A 10000-nucleotide genomic window follows, 5' to 3' on the forward strand; every position below is an offset into this window, starting at 1 on the left:
TCCTCTCTCTCTCTCTCTCTCTTCTCCTCCTCTCTCTCCTCTCTCTCTCTCTCTCTTCTCCTCCTCTCTCTCTCTCCTCTCTCTCTCTCTCTCTTCTCCTCCTCTCTCTCCTCTCTCTCTCTCTCTCTCTTCTCCTCTTCTCTCTCTTCTCCTCTTCTTCTCCCCTCTCTTCTCCTCTTCTCTCTCTTCTCCTCTTCTTCTCCCCTCTCTTCTCCTCTTCTCTCTGTGTGTGTTTGTGACAGCCTGTCTGACCAGCAGGAGGAGGGGTTACAACATCATTGGGGGGGAGGGGTGTGTGTGTGTGTGTGTGTGTGTGTGTGTGTGTGTGTGTGTGTGTGTGTGTGTGTGTGTACATGCCATACTGTTTCCTAAAACAAGACATCCAATGATGATGCTACAGAATATGGGGTTAGGGTTTTATATCATATCATATCATATAATCTCAGACCCTATTGTATATGTTGTTATGTTTTCTCATTGAAATCTGCTCTTGTTACAAACCTCTGTCCTGCTGTCGTATTACAAGTATTACAATATACATATGTCTGTAGTTTATTACAATATGCATATGTCTGTAGTTTATTACAATATACATATGTCTGTAGTTTATTACAATATGCATATGTCTGTAGTTTATTACAATATACATATGTCTGTAGTTTATTACAATATACATATATCTGTAGTTTATTACAATATACATATGTCTGTAGTTTATTACAATATGCATATATCTGTAGTTTATTACAATATACATATGTCTGTAGTTTATTACAATATACATATGTCTGTAGTTTATTACAATATACATATATCTGTTACTGTCTCTGGATTCTCTTGTTATTCATGTCTCTATGATAGTTGCCTAGTTACCATTGTATTGGTGTGGTTGCCTGTTTGATTGTATAGATGATGCTATGCTCTATGTAAACTGTATAGATGATGCTATGCTCTATGTAAACTGTATAGATGCGTGCAAGGCAATCCAGAAATCTGGCAGCGCCTTCTGATTGAACTCAATTTTCATTGCCCCGTTGGTGGAGATCTCAATGAGGCTCTCTCGCTCAGACATAGGTAGGTGGCATGAGTTGTTGGAAGAAAAGGGATAACGAATCCAGTTATCTCTGTCGTCTGTTTCGGGGAAGTACCTGCGTAATTGTGCAGCCAGCTCGCTGAGGTGTTTCCCTATGTCACATTTGACACTGTCCGCAAGTCTGAGTTCGTTTGCACACACAAAATCATACAATGATGGGAACACTTGAGTGTTGTTCTTGTTGACACAATCAGACCAGAGTTCCAGCTTTTTAATCATGGTCTCAATTTTGTCCCTCATATTGAATATCGTCGCTGAGAGGCCCTGCAGTCCGAGATTCAGTTCATTCAGGCGAGTAAAAATATCCCCAAATAGGCCAACCTTGTGAGCCACTCATCGTCATGCAACTTGTCCAACAAATGAAAAGGTGATCAGTGAAGAACATTTTAAGCTTGTCTTTCAATTCAGAAAACCGTGCCAAAACGTTCCCACTTGATAGCCACAGGACTTCAGTATGGAGTAACAGCGTTAAATGATTGCTGCCCATTTCATTGCATAAGGCGGAAAAAAGGCGTGAGTTCAGGGGCCTTGCTTTAACAAAGTTCACCATTACCAATACTTCAGTCAGGCTGTCAGGCATTCCCTTGGCAGCAGGCGCTTCTCTGTGGATGCTGCAGTGTACCCAAGTGGCATTTTCCCCCAACATCTTCTCAGCCATGTCCATAGCAGCGGGGACAATGAGGTCCTCCACAATAGTGTGAGGCTTGCCTGACTTAGACACTATATAACTGACAATGTAAGACACTTCTAGACCTGCCTTATTAATAGAATCTGTCGCTGTTAGACATTTCTTGGTGTTAGAAAGTTGTCGTAGTTGGCGCTCAAAAAACTCCTGTGGCTTGTTTATTTGCATCTCTTTGAGACTCCAAACTCTCTGTCAATTTGGTGTTTTCCTGGGGCGGGGGTCTGGTGTTTTCCTGGGGCAGGGGTCTGGTGTTTTCCTGGGGTGGGGGTCTGGTGTTTTCCTGGGGCGGGGGTCTGGTGTTTTCCTGGGGCAGGGGTCTGGTATTTTCCTGGGGCAGGAGTCTGGTGTTTTCCTGGGGCAGGGGTCTGGTGTTTTCCTGGGGCGGGGGTCTGGTGTTTTCCTGGGGCAGGGGTCTGGTGTTTTCCTGGGGCGGGGGTCTGGTGTTTTCCTGGGGCAGGGGTCTGGTATTTTCCTGGGGCAGGAGTCTGGTGTTTTCCTGGGGCAAGGGTCTGGTGTTTTCCTGGGGCAGGTGTCTGGTGTTTTCCTGGGGCAGGTGTCTGGTGTTTTCCTGGGGCAGGGGTCTGGTGTTTTCCTGGGGCAGGGGTCTGGTGTTTTCCTGGGGCAGGGGTCTGGTGTTTTCCTGGGGCAGGAGTCTGGTGTTTTCCTGGGGCAGGGGTCTGGTGTTTTCCTGGGGCAGGAGTCTGGTGTTTTCCTGGGGCAGGAGTCTGGTGTTTTCCTGGGGCAGGGGTCTGGTGTTTTCCTGGGGCAGGAGTCTGTGGCTCTTGGGCTGCTTCGTCATCACTGTCCATATTGGTGGCAGCTTGGCTAGCAGCACCAGTAGAGCTACAGCATCAGAACTGGTGGTCATACCTGGATGACCTGAGCAGCTGCTCCCAACAGCAGGGGCTTCATCTGTAGTACCAGTACAATCTTCTGTTGCCACTCTGGGTGTGGGCTGAACCTTTTTTAGCCATTTATCCATTATTTATTTATTTTTTCACTTTTTTTTGTATGTTAGTATAGTATAGTATGTTAGTATAGTATGTTAGTATAGTATGCTAGTATAGTATAGTATGTTAGTATGAAATAGTATGTTAGTATAGCATAGTATGTTAGTATAGTATATTAGTGTAGTATAGTAAGTTAGTATAGTATGTTAGTATAGTATGCTAGTATAGTATGCTAGTATAGTATAGTATGTTAGTATAAAATAGTATGTTAGTATAGTATAGTATGTTAGTATAGTATATTAGTGTAGTATAGTATGTTAGTATAGTATAGTATAGTATGTTAGTATAGTATACTATGTTAGTATTGTATAGTATGTTAGTATAGTATGTTAGCATAGTATAGTGTGTTAGTATAGTATGTTAGTATAGTATAGTGTGTTTGTATAGTATGTTTGTATAGTATAGTATGTTAGTATAGTATATTTGTATAGAACGTTAGTATAGTATAGTATGTTAGTATAGTATAATATGTTAGTATAGTATAGTATGTAGCATAGTATGTTCGTATAGTATAGTGTGTTAGTATAGTATAGTATGTTAGTATAGTATGTTAGTATAGTATAGTATGTTTGTATCGTATGTTAGTATAGTATAGTGTGTTAGTATAGTATAGTGGGTTAGTATAGTATAGTATGTTAGTATAGTATGTTAGTATAGTATAGTATGTTAGTATAGTATGTTAGTATAGTATAGTGTGTTAGTATAGTATGTTAGTATTGTATAGTGTGTTATTATAGTATGTTAGTATAGTATAGTATGTTAGTATAGTATATTTGTATAGAATGTTAGTATAGTATAGTATGTTAGTATAGTATAGTATGTTAGTATAGTATAGTATGTTAGTATAGTATAATATGTTAGTATAGTATGTAGCATAGTATGTTCGTATAGTATAGTATGTTAGTATAGTATAGTGTGTTATTATAGTATGTTAGTATAGTATAGTATGTTAGTATAGTATATTTGTATAGAATGTTAGTATAGTATACTATGTTAGTATTGTATAGTATGTTAGCATAGTATGTTAGTATAGTATGTTAGCATAGTATAGTGTGTTAGTATAGTATGTTAGTATAATATGTTAGTATAGTATAGTATGTAGCATAGTATGTTCGTATAGTATAGTGTGTTAGTATAGTATAGTATGTTAGTATAGTATGTTAGTATAGTATAGTATGTTTGTATCGTATGTTAGTATAGTATAGTGTGTTAGTATAGTATAGTGGGTTAGTATAGTATAGTATGTTAGTATAGTATAGTATGTTAGTATAGTATAATATGTTCGTATAGTATGTAGCATAGTATGTTCGTATAGTACAGTATGTTAGTATAGTATGTTAGTATAGTGTGTTAGTATAGTATGTTTGTATCGTATGTTAGTATAGTATAGTGTGTTAGTATAGTATAGTGGGTTAGTATAGTATAGTATGTTAGTATAGTGTGTTAGTATAGTATAGTATGTTTGTATAGTATGTTAGTATAGTATGTTAGTATAGTATAGTATGTTAGTATAGTATAGTAGGTTAGTATAGTATGTTAGTATAGTATAGTGGGTTAGTATAGTATGTTAGTATAGTATGGTATGTTCGTATAGTATGTTAGTATAGTATGTTAGTATAGTGTGTTTGTATAGTATAGTATGTTAGTATAGTATAGTATGTTAGTATCGTATAGTATGTTAGTATAATATGGTATGTTAGTATAGTATATTTGTATAGAATGTTAGTATAGTATAGTATGTTAGTATAGTATATTTGTATAGTATGTTAGTATAGTATGTTAGTATAGTATTGTATGTTAGTATAGTAAGTTAGTATAGTATAGTATGTTAGTATAGTGTGTTAGTATAGTATGTTAGTATAGTATAGTATGTTAGTATAGTATAGTGTGTTTGTATAGTATAGTATGTTAGTATAGTATATTTGTATAGAATGTTAGTATAGTATAGTGTGTTAGTATTGTATGTTAGTATAGTATGTTAGTATAGTATAGTATGTTAGTATAATATAGTATCTTAGTATAGTATATTTGTATAGAATGTTAGTATAGTATAGTATGTTAGTATAGTATGTTAGTATAGTGTGTTAGTATAGTATGTTAGTATAGTATAGTATGTTAGTATAGTATAGTGGGTTAGTATAGTATAGTATGTTAGTATAGTATATTTGTATAGAATGTTAGTATAGTATAGTATGTTATTATAGTATGTTAGTATAGTGTGTTAGTATAGTTGGTAGTATAGTATAGTGTGTTAGTATAGTATAGTATGTTAGTATAGTATAGTGTGTTAGTATGGTATGTTGGTATAGTATTTAGTATAGTATAATATGTTAGTATTGTATAGTATAGTATGTTAGTATAGTATGTAGTATAGAGTGTTAGTATAGTATAGTATGTTAGTATAGTATAGTATGTCAGTATTGTATGTTAGTATAATATAGTGTGTTAGTATTGTATAGTATGTTTGTGTAGTATGGTCTAGTATAGTATATAGTATAGAGTGTTAGTATAGTATGTTAGTATTGTATAGTATGTTTGTGTAGTATGGTATAGTATAGTATATAGTATTGAGTGTTAGTATAGTATAGTATATAGTATAGTGTGTTAGTATTGTATAGTATGTTTGTGTAGTATGGTATAGTATAGTATATAGTATAGAGTGTTAGTATAGTATAGTATATAGTATAGTGTGTTAGTATTGTATAGTATGTTTGTGTAGTATGGTCTAGTATAGTATATAGTATAGAGTGTTAGTATAGTATGTTAGTATTGTATAGTATGTTTGTGTAGTATGGTATAGTATAGTATATAGTATTGAGTGTTAGTATAGTATAGTATATAGTATAGTGTGTTAGTATTGTATAGTATGTTTGTGTAGTATGGTATAGTATAGTATATAGTATAGAGTGTTAATATAGTATGTTAGTAACAGTGAACTGGATGGACCGATGGAAGAAAGTGCTCGCAATTTCATTGGATGTTCCATTTCTAGACCCCTCCCCCACAGGCCTGTAGATGGTATGACTGGTTAGGGTTAGGGTTAGGGTTAGGGTTAGGGTTAGAGTTAGGGTTAGGGTTAGGGTTAGGGTTAGGGTTAGGGTTAGACTTGTTGCTTGATGCAACGCTGAAAAAAACTCAAGAAAACCTGAAGGAGAAACTGAATTCTGTTTAACCAGAAGTGTTCTACACAACATCTAGAGGATGAAGGGTCAGGGTCAGGATCAGCGTCAGGGTCAGAGTGAGGGTCAGGGTTAGGGTCAGGGTCAGGGTTAGGGTGAGGGTCAGGGTTAGGGTTAGCTACTTTCTGACCAGGCTGGTTAGGGTTAGGGTTAGGGTTAGGGTTGGGGTTAGGGTTCTCTGATCAGGCTAGTCCAACAAGGTTAAGATGATATAATCCATCCTTCCCTCCCAGTAAGACCACCATAGAGCATATGGATGGCTTAGGGTTAGGGTAAGACCACCATAGAGCATATGGATGGGTTAGGGTTAGGGTAAGACCACCATAGAGCATATGGATGGCTTAGGGTTAGGGTAAGACCACCATAGAGCGTATGGATGGCTTAGGGTTAGGGTAAGACCACCATAGAGCGTATGGATGGGTTAGGGTAAGACCACCATAGAGCGTATGGATGGGTTAGGGTAAGACCACCGTAGAGCATATGGATGGGTTAGGGTAAGACCACCGTAGAGCATATGGATGGCTTAGGGTTAGGGTAAGACCACCATAGAGCATATGGATGGGTTAGGGTAAGACCACCATAGAGCATATGGATGGGTTAGGGTTAGGGTTAGGGTTAGGGTTAGGGTTAGGGTTTAGGGTTAGGGTTAGGGTTAGGGTTAGGGTTAGGTAACCCTAACCCTAACCCTAACCCTAAGACCACCGTAGAGCATATGGATGGGTTAGGGTTAGGGTAAGACCACCGTAGAGCATATGGATGGGTTAGGGTTAGGGTAAGACCACCGTAGAGCATATGGATGGGTTAGGGTTAGGGTAAGACCACCGTAGAGCGTATGGATGTTTCTACATGGATGACGTGATGTCATACGTCTCCTTTCTGATTGTTGTTTGTTTATTAACCTTCTATATGACAGCATCTGTCTGTGTGGGTGAGAGTCAAACAGACACGACCTCTCACCCTAGACCACGTCTACTAGACCACGTCTACTAGACCACCTCTACTAGACCACCTCTACTAGACCACCTCTACTAGACCACCTCTCACCCTAGACCACCTCTACTAGACCACGTCTACTAGACCACGTCTACTAGACCACCTCTACTAGACCACGTCTACTAGACCACCTCTACTAGACCACGTCTACTAGACCACGTCTACTAGACCACGTCTACTAGACCACCTCTACTAGACCACCTCTACTAGACCACGTCTACTAGACCACCTCTACTAGACCACCTCTACTAGACCACCTCTCACCCTAGACCACCTCTACTAGACCACCTCTACTAGACCACCTCTACTAGACCACCTCTCACCCTAGACCACCTCTACTAGACCACCTCTACTAGACCACCTCTACTAGACCACCTCTACTAGACCACCTCTCACCCTAGACCACCTCTACTAGACCACCTCTACTAGACCACCTCTCACCCTAGACCACCTCTACTAGACCACCTCTACTAGACCACCTCTACTAGACCACCTCTCACCCTAGACCACCTCTACTAGACCACCTCTACTAGACCACCTCTACTAGACCACCTCTCACCCTAGACCACCTCTACTAGACCACCTCTACTAGACCACCTCTCACCCTAGACCACCTCTACTAGACCACCTCTACTAGACCACCTCTACTAGACCACGTCTACTAGACCACCTCTACTAGACCACCTCTACTAGACCACCTCTCACCCTAGACCACCTCTACTAGACCACCTCTACTAGACCACCTCTCACCCTAGACCACCTCTACTAGACCACCTCTACTAGACCACCTCTCACCCTAGACCACCTCTACTAGACCGCCTCTACTAGACCACGTCTACTAGACCACCTCTACTAGACCACCTCTACTAGACCACCTCTACTAGACCACCTCTCACCTAATATTTGCCATTCTGCTGAGGCTTTTATCCAAAGCGACTTACATTGCAGTGAGTTCATCCATTTCAGTACAGATGGTCCCAGCAGGAATCAAACCCACAACCTAAGCCTTGTTAAAGCCATCCTCTACCAGCTGAGCCACAGAGGAGCACCAGTCTAGACCATCTCTCACCCTCTGACCCTCTGGTAGACCATCTCTCACCCTCTCTAGACGACCTCTTATGTAAAATAATCATAAATCTGTTTACATAAGAGATTTAATCCCAGCTTTGGTCAGACAGGGACTAGTGGAGATTACATTATCATTTGAGTTATTGGAGCGGTTCACCCAGGGGGTTATATAAGGCTGGGGCAAGAGGGGGATGCTGGGAGAGGAGAGGAGGAGGGGGAGGGGAGGGGAGGGGAGGGGAGAGGAGAGGAGAGGGGAGGGATAGGAGAAAGGAGAGGATTGTGGAGACAGAGGGAAGGAAGCAACGTTTAATGAAAGGTTTTGAGAGGATAGAAGGGTGGAAGGTCAGATTGAGGCTAAGAGTTGGATTTGGACCGAGAGAGGGGGGGGGAGAGGGAGAGAGAGAGAGAGAGAAAGAGAGAGAGAGAGAGAGAGAGACAGAGAGAGAGAGAGAGAGAGACACTTCAACTGCATACAAAGTATAAAGGACCAAATATGATGATATGAAGAAAGATAACAGATATAGATTGGAGACAGCAGTGATGTCATCAAAAGGTTTATCTAACCCTAACCTGACTAACCATAACCCTAAACTGACTAACCCTAAGCCTAACCTGACTAACCCTAACCCAAACCCTAAACTGACTAACCCTAACCCTAATTCTAACCCTAAGCCTAACCTGACTAACCCTAACCCAAACCCTAAACTGACTAACCCTAACCCTAACCCTAATTCTAACCCGAACCCTAACCTGACTAACCCTAACCCTAACCCTAATCTGACTAACCCTAACCCAAACCCTAAACTGACTAACCCTAACCCTAACCTGACTAACCCTAACCCAAACCCTAAACTGACTAACCCTAACCCTAATTCTAACCCTAACCCTAATCTGACTAACCCTAACCTAACCTGACTAACCCTAACCCTAACCTGACTAACCCTAACCCTAACCTGACTAACCCTAATCCTAACCCTAACTTCACTAACCCTAACCCGAACCTGACTAACCCTAACCCTAACTCTAACCCTAACCCTAACCCTAACTCTAACCCAAACCCTAACCTGACTAACCCTAATCCTAACCCTAATCTGACTAACCCTAACCTAACCTGACTAACCCTAACCCTAACCCTAACCTGACTAACCCTAACTCTAACCTGACTAACCCTAATCCTAACCCGAACCTGACTAACCCTAACCTGAACCTGACTAACCCTAACCCTAACTCTAACCCTAACCCTAACCCTAACCCTAACCCTAACCCTAACCCTAACCTGACTAACCCTAACCCTAACCTGACTAACCCTAACCCTAACCCCAACCCTAACTCTAACCCTAACCTGACTAACCCTAACCCTAACCCTAACCCTAACCTGACTAACCCTAACCCTAACCCTAACCTCACTAACCCTAACCCGAACCTGACTAACCCTAACCCTAACTCTAACCCTAACCCTAACCTGACTAACCCTAACCCTAACCCTAACCCTAACCCTAACTCTAACCCTAACCCTAACCTGACTAACCCTAACCCAAACCCTAACCTGACTAACCCTAACCCTAACCCTAACTCTAACCCTAACCCTAACCCTAACCCTAACCCTAACCTGACTAACCCTAACCCTAACCCTAACTCTAACCCTAACCCTAACCTGACTAACCCTAACCCAAACCCTAACCTGACTAACCCTAACCCTAACCCTAACCCTAACTCTAACCCTAACCCTAACCCTAACCCTAACCCTAACCTGACTAACCCTAACCCTAACCTGACTAACCCTAACCCTAACCCTAACTCTAACCCTAACCTGACTAATCCTAACCCTAACCCTAACCCTAATTCTAACCCTAACCCTAACCTGACTAACCCTAACCCTAACCTGACTAACCCTAACCCTAACCCTAACCCTAACCCTAACTCTAACCCTAACTCTCCATGAGGATTGGAAAGAGGAAGCCTTTTGTCTCTA

The sequence above is a fragment of the Argentina silus genome (genome assembly GCF_951799395.1).
Source record: "Argentina silus genome assembly, chromosome: 16".
In the NCBI taxonomy this organism is placed as follows: domain Eukaryota; kingdom Metazoa; phylum Chordata; class Actinopteri; order Argentiniformes; family Argentinidae; genus Argentina; species Argentina silus.